Source organism: Myotis davidii, unplaced genomic scaffold (assembly GCF_000327345.1).
Source record: "Myotis davidii unplaced genomic scaffold, ASM32734v1 scaffold46, whole genome shotgun sequence".
Classification (NCBI taxonomy): Eukaryota; Metazoa; Chordata; class Mammalia; order Chiroptera; family Vespertilionidae; genus Myotis; species Myotis davidii.
Window position 1 is genome coordinate 253,452 of NW_006383006.1, and position 12,006 is coordinate 265,457.

The following is a 12,006-nucleotide window of genomic DNA, read 5'->3' on the forward strand; positions in this document are numbered from 1 at the left end:
CAGGGGGCTTCTTCCTGCTTTCCCTTTCGCCTCCCTGCATTGTGCCTACATATGCAAATTAACCTCCATTTTTGTTGTCAGTTAACTGCCATCTGACTTGGCAGTTAATTTGCACATAGCCCTGATTAGCCAATGAAAAGGGTATCGTCGTACACCAATTACCATTTTTCTCTTTTATTATATAGGATATATATTCTTTTTATTCATTTATCTGTCGATGGACACTTGTTTTGTTTCCATACCTTGGCTAGTGTTAATAGTGCTGTAGTGAATATGAGAGGGGAGATTATCTCCTGCTCATTCTCTTCTATCTTTTATTTCACAAAATAACCAGAAATCTAGAAGTACAGTAAATCTGATCACCTCCCTGGACAATGTGTCCCATATAAAGTCAATACCCAAGTTCCACTAATGTACTCTCAACCCTTTCATTCATGCTGTCTTCTCCACCTTGACAGCCACACCATGATTCATTTCTTCCCTCATACATGAACTCCAACAGTGGCCTCCTAACTGGCTTATCTCTCCTTAGTCTTGTTCCATGAAATTTTATTCTTCACATTATCACCAGGTTTCTACTGAACATTCATGTTTATTGTGTCTCAGCACTGTTTAAAACACTATTGTGTTTTTTTCTATGTTAGCAATAATCATCAAGAAATGAAAATGGTGAAAATAGTCCTTTAACAACCATAACAAAAAATATATATAACACTTAGAAATAAATTTAACAAGAAATGTACAGGAAAGAGTAAATCTGATTGAAGAAAATTCTTTAAAATCGGAAAAAAATGGAAATAGCATCATGTTATTGGATAGAAAGAATTGTTAGGCTGTAAATGTCAATTTCATCAATATCAATAAATATATTTCAAATCCTACAAAATGTTCACAGAGATTTAAATTATTATTATTTTGAAATTGACAGAAGTATCTTAAATTTATAAGAAGTATTTTTGCAAATAACAAATGAAAAAGCAAGAATAATGAAAAGAAATTTACCTTAATAAATATTTAAACCATTATAAATATTCTATAATGTAAAAATGGCATATTTATATGAAATAAAAAATCAGTGGTATCTAATGAAAAATCCAAGCACAGATCAGATGTCATTTGAAAATTTAATATATGACAGGAGTTCTATTTTATTAAACAGTGCTCATACATTCACTATACATCGGAAAGAAAAAATTGGATTCCTCTTACACCCTAAGTAAAATTAAAAGTAAATTCAGATGGATGAGGAACTTTCAAGGAAAAGACTATGTAGTGAGAACTATAAAAAATATGTATCTAAAAAGAAGTGGGAAAGACCATAATCAAGAGTGGAAAACCAGAAATTATATAATAAAAAAAAATATTTTTCTATAAAAAGTATAAATTTTATATGAAAAATATTTACTATATAAAGACATTAGATTAATTTTAAACATTTGAATTGTAGAATGCCAAGGATAAAGAGAAGATCCACAAAGTTCTTTGAAAGTAGAAATAACAATATTATTTACAAAGAGTCAAGAATTGCAATTGTTTTGGACTCTATCACAACAAAATCAAAAACAAAATATAACATTTTAAGTGGGCAATGTTTTAAATATAAATTTTATGCCAACTAAAGCAGTAATCATAGGTGAAGGTAAAATATAGTTATTCCAAGATAGGAAAAGTATCTCAAAAACTACCTTTTCATAGGAAAATACAGAAGGATTGTCTCTACAGAAATAGATACATAAAATAAAAATAACTGATAAAAGGGGAGCATGGATAGAGTATAAAAATAAATGAAAGACGACAGACATCTTCAGAATGATGGTTTATAGAACCACTAGCCTGGAGAACAATTATCCAATTATTTGGATGAGGCTGCTGAGGAGACTTGAACTGAAAGATTATTAGACACTTTCACCATGTGGAAAATTGTACCAACCTTTTAGAAGATATAGGAGGAGGTAGAAACAGGTTCAAAGAAATCTAGACAACTATAATGATAGCAAATGAAATCTAGTAACATAAAGTAGGATATTGTATTATGAACAAATAGGTTTCATCTTAGAAATGAGAGGTGGGTTGAACATTCATAAATTTGTAAAAGCAATTTATCAATATGTAATATTATTAATTTAATAATTTGACTAGTTTACTTTTATTTGATTCACAATATCAACAAGCTAAAACAGAAGATACACAATTATCTCAATTGAAGCAGAACATGATTTTAGAAAATTCAACATACATTTATGATAACAAGTCTCAACAAACTAGGAAAAGATGGACATTTACTCAAATTGATAAAGGGCACCTGTGAAAAACCTGCAACTATCATTATATCTAACTAGAGGCCCAGCGCATGAATTCATGCATGGGTGGGGTCTGGCCGGTCCGCCCTGATGGGGACCAATCAGGCCAGGCCATTGCGGGGAGGGCTATGGGAGGTTGGCCGGCTGGGGAGAGGCCGCAGGAGGTCAGCCGGCTGACTTTGCCCCTGACCAAGGTGGGGGTCAATTAGGAGCAGGGCTGGCCACGGGGAGGGGCCTCGGTAGGTTGCTGGGGCCAATTGAGGGCCCAATCAGGCCGGTTGACCACTGCAGTGCATGTCCTAGTGAACGATTGTTTCAGTCGTTCCTCCATTTCTACAACTTGGCTTTTATATATATAGATGCTTTACCTTTAACATTGGAAAAGAGGATAGGAGACTGGAGGGCAAGTTCCCTCATAGAAAACTTTTAGACGGACTTTAGTATTTTAAATTTGGTGGTACTCTGTATATGTATGAAATGTATTACTTTAGTAAATATAAAATTTAATTTAAAAATAGTGCTATGGTTTATAAACACAAAATAAAGTAATAAACCTAGGAAAGTGAGCTGTATTTTGCCTACATGTTAAAGTGCTTTGAGTCTGGTGTCTTTATGTTTAATCTGGAATTACCATTTCAGCATTGAGTCCTTACATTTAAGCACTACATACTTATTAAGCTAGTTTTTACAAAAATCTACAACATGTAAGAAAGGTCAATCAGTTCCCAAAAAAAGTGGAAGTGAGTCCACATGAAATGAAGTGATAAAAGCCAAAACCAAGGCCCTTGTCTATACAAAGGGTCCAATCTGGTTAGTGAGAAAATATGTGAAAAATGACATTGCCAAAACAACGTAGGAAAATAAACCTGTTCTTCCCCAGCTGTCACTTCGGAAGATAGCTGACAAGCTGGTCCACACCATGTTGTTTGATGGGTTACACTTTAATAGATTATCCTCCTCAGGAATGTGTATTTTAATAAGTAAAAAAGACTAAACCAGTGGAGTGATAAAGGCAGTATTTTAAGCATCTACACAGATTTGTAGAAGGAACTTTAAGGGGCTTGGGAGTTTGCTGGCATCACCAGGTTAAACAAGTAGATAGAGTTCTACCTAGCCTGGCATCTATATCTTGGTAAATGTGTCTGAACTAGATGAGTTAAAAACTGAAAAACAGTCCACCTACTTTTCTGTGGTCCAGCTCCTGTAAGTTTATTCCACTGTGAAATCCAGCATAACCAATATTTCATTTTCAATTTCAACTTGCAAATTACTTCTATAAGAGGAATGTTACAAGAGGTAAGTGATATGTTTTGAGAGCAACTGAAAAGTCTCAAGACCTAAAATTTCCAGCTTCTGCAATCAAGTTGTTCTTTCCTTAATCCATGCAGAGCAAGGTATTTTCAGTGTAATGCAGGTAATTTCATTCATAATCATGAACTGTGTGTTTAAGCAATCAGTTCTATGCATAATTATTCATTCTGGATGAAAACCTGTGCCTAGCTTTTCTGAGGGCATGTGCACATGTTTTCAAAACCAATCATAAATGCTTTAAAACTTGGTTCTGGACTATCTGCCCATCAATTAACATGATGGATGGGTATAGAGTTGGTTCTTGGAAGCAAATAGGTTGGAGGGAGCAGTTACTATGGGAGAGGAGTGGGGCTTATTTGTAGTGCGCACAGTGTGTGACTACTACATGCCTATGTTAACAATAATGCTCATTAATTCTTTGAGATCGAGTACCCACCTGCATTATATCCAATCCTCTGACCTCTGCAACATACTCCCCACACACCTCAAGAGCATTCTGAAATGGCCTGAATGAGTCCCAGCTATATGCAACAGTTTCCTGCCTATAGCTTCTGGGGCTATTGCTACCCACCAGGCTCTACAGGGAGTCCCCTTGGTGATTGGGAATTTACCCCTTTTGCCAAATCCTAAAATATCTTCTGTGGCTTGGTCATGCTTCTGATATTCCTCTGAAAAAACACTGACTACCACTGGGTGCTGCACCTCCCTCACCACCGAACATCTTAAAACAGCAAACACCTAAAAAGCCAAAATGATGCTACCTCCTTTCTTTTTTCTTTCTTTTTTTTTAAAAAAAATATATTTTATTGATTTTTTACAGAGAGGAAGGGAGAGAGATAGAGAGTTAGAAACATCGATCAGCTGCCTCCTGCACATCCCCTACTGGGGATATGCCCGCAACCCAGGTACATGCCCTTGACCGGAATCGAACCCGGGACCGTTCAGTTCACAGGCCGACACTCTATTCACTGAGCCAAACCGGTTTTGGCAGCTACCTCCTTTCTTTCCAATATTCCCTGCACTGGAGCCGTGCTGTGTTCTGTGAGGAAGAGCAAAGTGCCCACCCCTAATCTGTGCCATTTCATGAGATTGTGATCAAAAGCAGTTCTTTCTCTTGGCTCAAGAGAAGATGTCACTCATCTTGTACCAAATTCACACCTGCTGTTCCTCTTCAGCTGACCTCCCCACCCCAATAATTGTTATCACCATTCTCTCAACCATTCAGATCAAGACTCTTTGAAATCTCTCTTCCAGTCCGCACATCAAATGATCCAAAAGATTCCACTGACTTCAAAACATTATCTGCAAAATCTCCCCTACTTATCTTGCACTCATTTGTTCACTTACTAAAAGCATATTTCTTGGAAAGCAACCTTAGGTTAAACTGTAGGTTGGCACTGTATTGAAATTTTATAATGATGTTATTTCTACTTAGGATGTTGACCTTTTGCCCATTCCAGAGACCTCATGCCTAGCAGAGGTAGAGTTACTTTCTTCTGAATTCTGACATTACTTTTCTTGTCATCTGGCATGTATTACTTATTGGTTTATATTCTGTTTATGTCCATCTCTCATTTCTCCTAACAGGATGAAGGTTCTTTTAATGACAGAGGTTAGAGCTTATTCATCTTTTATTTCACATGCCACACAGTATATAAACCAGGTCTCATACTCAATTTGTTGATTGCATGAACAATTTCTTTTATCAGCAATACATCCCTTGATGTATAGCAAAAGTGACTGAATGGAAATATTTGTCATGTAAATCCTATTTTTTATTGACTCCTATTATGTAATTAAAAATATGCTCCCATTGGGAAAAGCAGTAATACACAGGAAGAAACTGGTGAGAAAGGCGGTGACTAGTTCCATGAAATACTAAGCACTGCACACAAAAGACAAGTCTAGAGGCTATTGGTCTTCTCTAGTTATTTTTATCTCAGGACACCTAATTCAATAAGTAGTTGGTGAATAATGAAATGGAAGAGTGTCTCCATCCCATTGTAGAAGTCTATTTTTGTATTTAAACTGTTATTTTAAGTGGGGTGACTGCACCAACATATCCAAGGGACAAAAGTAAAAGCTAAACTATTAAAAAGTCCAACCAAGAAAAACTCTGTTGCTCTCTCATCCTACATGTCACAGTCTGTGATGACACAATCATACTTGAGGTAGAGGGAAAATATGGTTTAAGGCAAATTACATAAGGCATTCAGAAAAAATTAATTTCTATCTATTCACTACCCAATCTGCCATCTTTGTTTTTGATACTGGAACTCCAGATCACCCATTTAATCTTGCCTTCTATTATATGCTCTGCTCAAGAATAAAATATTCTCTCCAGATCCCCCTGTAAGCATTTGTTACCTTAGGTTTCAGGGAATTTCCTCCAGCTTTGAATTCCTATAGGGTTTTCCTCAATTGTAGAACACTTCATTGTCCAGGGGCACACATAGCCAGTAATGTATGTAATAAGTGAGGGTATAAAGGTCTGGTTATTTTAGTCCAATCTGGGGCAACGTTAACAGGCTGTATATGATCCAGAGCCACGGCCAAGTTTTCATCTCTAGCCTGCACCTAACTTAACTTTCACACCTGCCCAATCTGGCTTTTTCTCTCTCTCTTCCATAGGTGTTGATTCTTTATAGATACCTAATGCCTTAAATTATTACTAAATCTCAGTTATTTATTCTAGAGTAAACAATCTGCAACAATTAATATCAGTAATGACCCAAGAAACTAAAATATAAGATGGGGTTTTGAACCCAGGTTTCCTACTGCCGGATTGGCAATGAAAACCTTATCACTGGTGAGGCATATAGAGTTTGGGCACCAATTGGTGAACCAGTTGGTTAAAACTTTCACCATGCTATCCTAGTAGAAGAGTCTGTACCTCCTGATGGATACAGGTGAGATCTGGGAAGGGACACTGGCACATGTAGTGGGTGACATGGGAGTCAAGGTCACCTGCTCCTATATGTGATTTAATTAAGCCAATGTTCTATCTCAGTTTTGCTCTAAAAGTAATGAATGTGGTCGTGGATAAGACCTCAAGGGACAGAGCTGATTACACCATGACCTTGACTTACTTCAGAGTCCTTAAATTTCTGGATCCAACTGAACACGAGCAGCCTCTAAGTTACCCAAGTTATGGTCTGGAGCAATACTCCTAGATGAAGAATGTGGTGGCTGCAGAACCCAGCAAAGTCAAAAAGGCACTCAGGCCATAGATCTCTACAACTTCATAGTTTATCTTCCAACCATGTGTCTTACCAAGACCTCTAGTGTACAAGCCTTCCCTTGCTTATCCTGTCCAATTAGCTTAATGTCATTGATGTAATGGGTCAAGCTGATATTATATGGTAAAATATAATGCAGTTCAGATCTCCTTAGACTGTATAATAACAAAAACAGAGTTAGACAATATTATGTAGTTAAGATCTCTTTAGACATAATTATGACAAATATGGTCAAAACTACAAATAAATAGTAATGTGCATTCCACTTGAATGCAAACTGTTTCTGGTCAGTTTTCTAATCTTAATAGCAAAGAATGCAAAATCATTGGGTGCATTTAATGTACCCGAGTCTTTAGTTTACACTCTCATTCCCAGCATAGCAGCTATCCAGCTACTTGTTTGTTGCTTGCATTATTCTAAAGTCATCTTCCAGAATCACTCAGTTTCTACAGACTGTCCAGTCTTTGTGGTTAAATGAATATATTATAGGGACCACTGTCCCTACAACATTAAAGACTTTAATGGTGACACACATCACTGCCACCACATCATCTTTCTCCCAGGATGCCGTGTTTTTTATTTACTCTTTCAGCTGGGAAGGGAGCCAGTTTCTGAGGTTTCCACTTGGCCTTTCCTGCTATGATAGTTTTTAATTTATAAGCTAAGGGCCCTGTAGGAATTGTTCCAAACTCCAAGTATACCAACCTCAGTTATACACTTGTAGACTGAGCAATAACCAAAGTGTAATTCTTCTGGCAAAACAAAACAAAACAAACAAATAATCTCAGGTATGTTTTTTTTTTAAATATCTTCCTATATCCTATGTTGCCTTCATATTTAAAGAATATTTTCCATGGGAACAGCATTCATGCTTATCAGCTATTTTCCTCTTTTGCTTTAAAAGTAATGTTTCATTAACTTCTGATTCACTTCACTAAAAACTAGCTGTATATCTTACTGTTGATCATTTTATGTCCTTTTTCTCTTGATGATTTAAATATACTATCTTCGACTTTGATTTTTTGCAGTTTGACTATGATTGCCTTGGTGTACATGGGTTTTTTTATTTCTCAAACTTAATATCCCTTTAAGATTCCCATTTAGAAATGCACGATATATTAATCTCAGCTGCTCGGTTGCTGTCAGCAGGCTCCTCTGACCTGCCAGTCCTTTTAGGAGATGGCCTTGGTTGAAGAGAGTCTCCATAGCCAAGATTATGCCACTTTCTCAAAGATACCCACATCTGATGACCTATACAGTGTCTTTGAAGAGCTCTGAAATATCATTGTATCTTTAGCCCCCCACTCCTCACATACTCTGGGTCAGCTTAGATTTCTAGAGAGACTCTATCACAGCTCACATCTCCCTGTACTCAGGCCTGCTTTTTTCCCTTTACTTTCTCAGTGCTGATCCCAAATACCCTTTGAAATAAACCTCCTATATGCTTCCCTGAGAACCCAATCTGTAATAATTGGTGTGAAGAGCATTCTGCCAAAGCAGGAGTTAGAGTAAGGTTTTGGAATTGGATCACCTACTATTTGGGTAGCAATGAGGAACTCCTAACTTGTGGTAGGTGAACAAAGATGGTCTCTGGCACAGGTAGTAGTCCAATTGAGTTAGTTTTCACCAATACTCAACTAGACTGGTATACCAGTAGAAAGGAATGATATACCAAAAAATTGGGAAATATTAGAACAAATTGGCATTGGCAGGACAAAGGACTAGCTAGCTATAGCTAAGCTATGCTGATACTTTGAAAATAAAAATAAAAAGTTGAATGTTATTAAAGATCCTACAGAGGAAAAAGATAATAATAAAATATTATGTAAACATTATGTCCATAAATTTGACATCATAGATTAAATAGAAACATTTCTGGAAACACACAAACTACCAAAGTTCACTCAGGAAAATCGGTATCCTGGATAGCCCTGTATCTATAAAAGACAATGAATATGTGGTTAAAAGTGTCTCCACAAAGAACACTTCATCGGTGAACTCTACCAAACATTTAAGAAACAAATGGTAAGAAAACTACACAAGTTCTTTCAGAAAAGAAAACAGCAGAGAATCCTTCTGACACATTTGAGGCCAGCAGTGACAACAAAACTAGACAAAGACATTACAGGTAATGAAAATGACCTCATCACTAACAAACATACACAGAAAAAAGTCTCTGACAAAACAAAATCAAAGTAAATATAGTAATATATAAAAACAATAATATATGATCAAGTATGGTGTATCCCAGGATTTTAACACTTGAAAAAACAAACAATAGGTACATAAAACAATTTTATACCCATTCATGATGGCATTTTTATCAGATGAGGACAAGAAGAAACTGCTTGCTTCACTTTATGGCATTGTGCACGTTAGTATGGGCCTCGGTTCATGTCTTGGTTAATGAAGGGGAAACTGCATGTGTAAATGGGCTACTTTCTCTGTGGTTTCTTTTTTCCTGGGATCTCGATCCTTAAGCTAGAGCTTGAGCATCAATTTTTGCCGCCTCAACCCAGTATAATTGTCCTAAGCTTTAGATCACTGCTTTCTGTCTGGCTACTGTGAGACTACTTATGTGCTGGCAGAGATTGCTAAAAAGAACAAGTGAAGGAAAGTATAGCAGTCACCTCAGAGCACTTCCTGTCTCTCCAGGATCTGATTCCCTCAAGTCTTGGCTACCCTCTTTGCTCCATTAGGCCTCTGAAAGACTGTTTTCTATATTTTAGTCAGCTTTAATAGTTGTTAGTGACAGGAAGATTAGTTTAATACAAGTTACTTTATCATAGAAACAGAAGCCTCTACTTACATTTAATCTCCTTTACCTTTAGATGTATTCAACATGCTTGGTCTGTGTGATCATTTAAATAATTGAACTTTGGGCGGGTCCACTTCTGAGGTATTCTGTATCTGCTAGATTTTGATCATGGAGCACCTCTCCCCCACCCCCCACTCCCTGCAGCCTACTCATTAAATGAAATGACTGGCATTTACTTGTGCCATACATCAGCTATGCTACTCCAGAGATGTTTAAGATTATAATCTCCATATCTTAATCTGAAAAATAGTATAGTCTGCTGGTGTGGCTCAGTGGTTGAGCATTGACCTATGAACCAGGAGGCCATGGTTCAATTCCCTGTCAGGGCACATGCCAGGGTTGTGGGCTCGATCCCCAGTGTGGGGTGTACAGGAGGCAGCCAATCAATGATTCTCTGTCTCTCATCAATGTTTATCTCTCTCTCTCCCTCTCCTTTCCTTTCTTGAAATCAATAAAAAACATATTTAAAAAAAGAAAAATAGTGTAAATTTAGTAGATAGATCTATGTGAGAATTTACTTACAGTGGTAAGTTTCCAGATGAAATGTTTTTTCTTACTCCCCAAATCATGGTTTTAAAAAGTGAATATTTCTAAATAGTTTCCTGGGAAGAAAGACAAGTTTATTTCTAGATTCCCTTATACCAAAGTATAGCGCTTGGAGGTTCTAGCCTAATGCAAGGTAAGAGCACCTTCTATTATTATAGTTCCTACCTGAAGCTGGTCTTGGGCTTTGTATTTTGTCTCCTGGGAGGCCGTGAAAGCTCAGTATGCCTCCAAATGGCTGTCTCCTTCAAATTTGGTGTCTTCAGGATGGAACTAAAATTCAGTCTCTTGCTAATCCTTCTAGGTTCTCATTTTACTGATTTTTGACATCTGCTTTTCCATTTCTAATCACCAACCCATTACTATATTTTTTTAAAAGGGAAATTTAAAATACTTTACTTTTATTAGTTGTTTTGGGGGAGTGGGGAGGTGATATGTTCTGTAAACCATCTGACTATAATCACTTTCACATTAATCATTTTAACGGATTCTTACAATTACCTGTGAAATAGTTGTTATTTCCATCACAAAAAAAGGAATGCTGTTACTGGAGGAGGTAGAGTGACCTGCCACAAATCCACTGCCAGAAGCATCAGACAGAGCTTTGCTTCCAACCAGATTTTCTGACATTAGATCCCATATTCTTTTCATAATACTTTACTGGTCATTGTTCCACCCGTGGAAAATAATGAGTTCGGCCTTCAAATTTTACATCAGTTCAAAAGCTGGAAAAATAACACACACACACACACACACAAATTCTACTCTGTGTCTCACTTACAGAGAGCTTTGAAATTTCTCCTGATTCATCAAACAAGCCCAGTTTAGAAAGACCATAGCCATCATCATTTGTGGAGCTATTCAGCCTGGCATCACCAAATAGTCTCCATCAAAAAAAACATCTCTGATCAGCAGTATAATGTCAGTGCTGGCTGCCTCCCAGAGAAATTTAATCGTAATACCAGGAGTTAGAGAAAGTCTACACAGATTTCAGGAATATTGCGTTTCTTTACCCTAAAGTTCACATTCTACCTGCTGTGTTGCATTACAATATCCAGATATCATACAAAAACATCACAGCTACACTCCTCACTGTATGTATTTTAATCAAAAATCTTTGATCCATGTGATATTGGCCCCACAGGCAAAAAATGCCTTTTGTGTTAAGAAATACTCTATCACCAGTGTGAGATCCATTCTTGTTGGTAAAAATATTTCCAGAAATATCAAGGGGAAAAAAGCATACTTACACAAAACAAGTAGATTGTGTGAGAATTAGCAAAAGGTATTATTTAGATTGATGAGATCTTCATCTTCATCCTCTCCAGTTTAGAGAAGTATGTAGTTTGCGCTACATTTGTTTTTGTGCAGTAGCCACTGTCTTATGGGCTTCTATCTTTCCTTTGCATGCCTTGCTTCAGCCCTTTCAAGACAGTCCTTATTGGAAACCCATATGCAAGATTTAGCTGCAAAGAAATACATTGCTGGCTTTGGAAATTCTTGCAATTTGGGAATTCTTGCAAATGTCAGTTGATGTTTTTTGTGCTTTTTTGCTGAATTCCAAAGTAGAAGTCTAGTAACTTCTACTTTTTTTTCAGATATATATGTTGGAGGATAAACTTATTCTTCACAGGTGGAATAATGATCAGTAAAATATCATGAGCAGAATGGGGTATAGTGTCAGAAATTCTGTGCACCTGTCCTACGTGGGTATCTCAGATTCTCCAGATATCTGGATATTGTAGTGTAACACAGCAGCTAGAATGGGAACTTTAGGGTAAAGAAAGTTTGTGGG

General features: G+C 36.9%; 1 long non-coding RNA gene across 4 annotated transcripts in view; it reads right to left on the minus strand.

Moving 5' to 3' along the window:
- LOC107181558 overlaps positions 1-10,267 on the minus strand; it is a 64,107-nt gene extending 53,840 nt beyond the window's left edge. For 2 of the 4 annotated variants that reach the window (XR_001512219.1, XR_001512216.1), the window contains exon 1: positions 10,191-10,267. This is a non-coding gene — a long non-coding RNA (uncharacterized LOC107181558). Of the gene's footprint in view, positions 1-3,483; positions 3,585-9,152; positions 9,209-10,190 lie in introns of those variants that run through there. The other 2 variants (XR_001512217.1, XR_001512218.1) reach the window with 2 other exon arrangements.
- Positions 10,268-12,006: the final 1,739 nt, after the last annotated feature.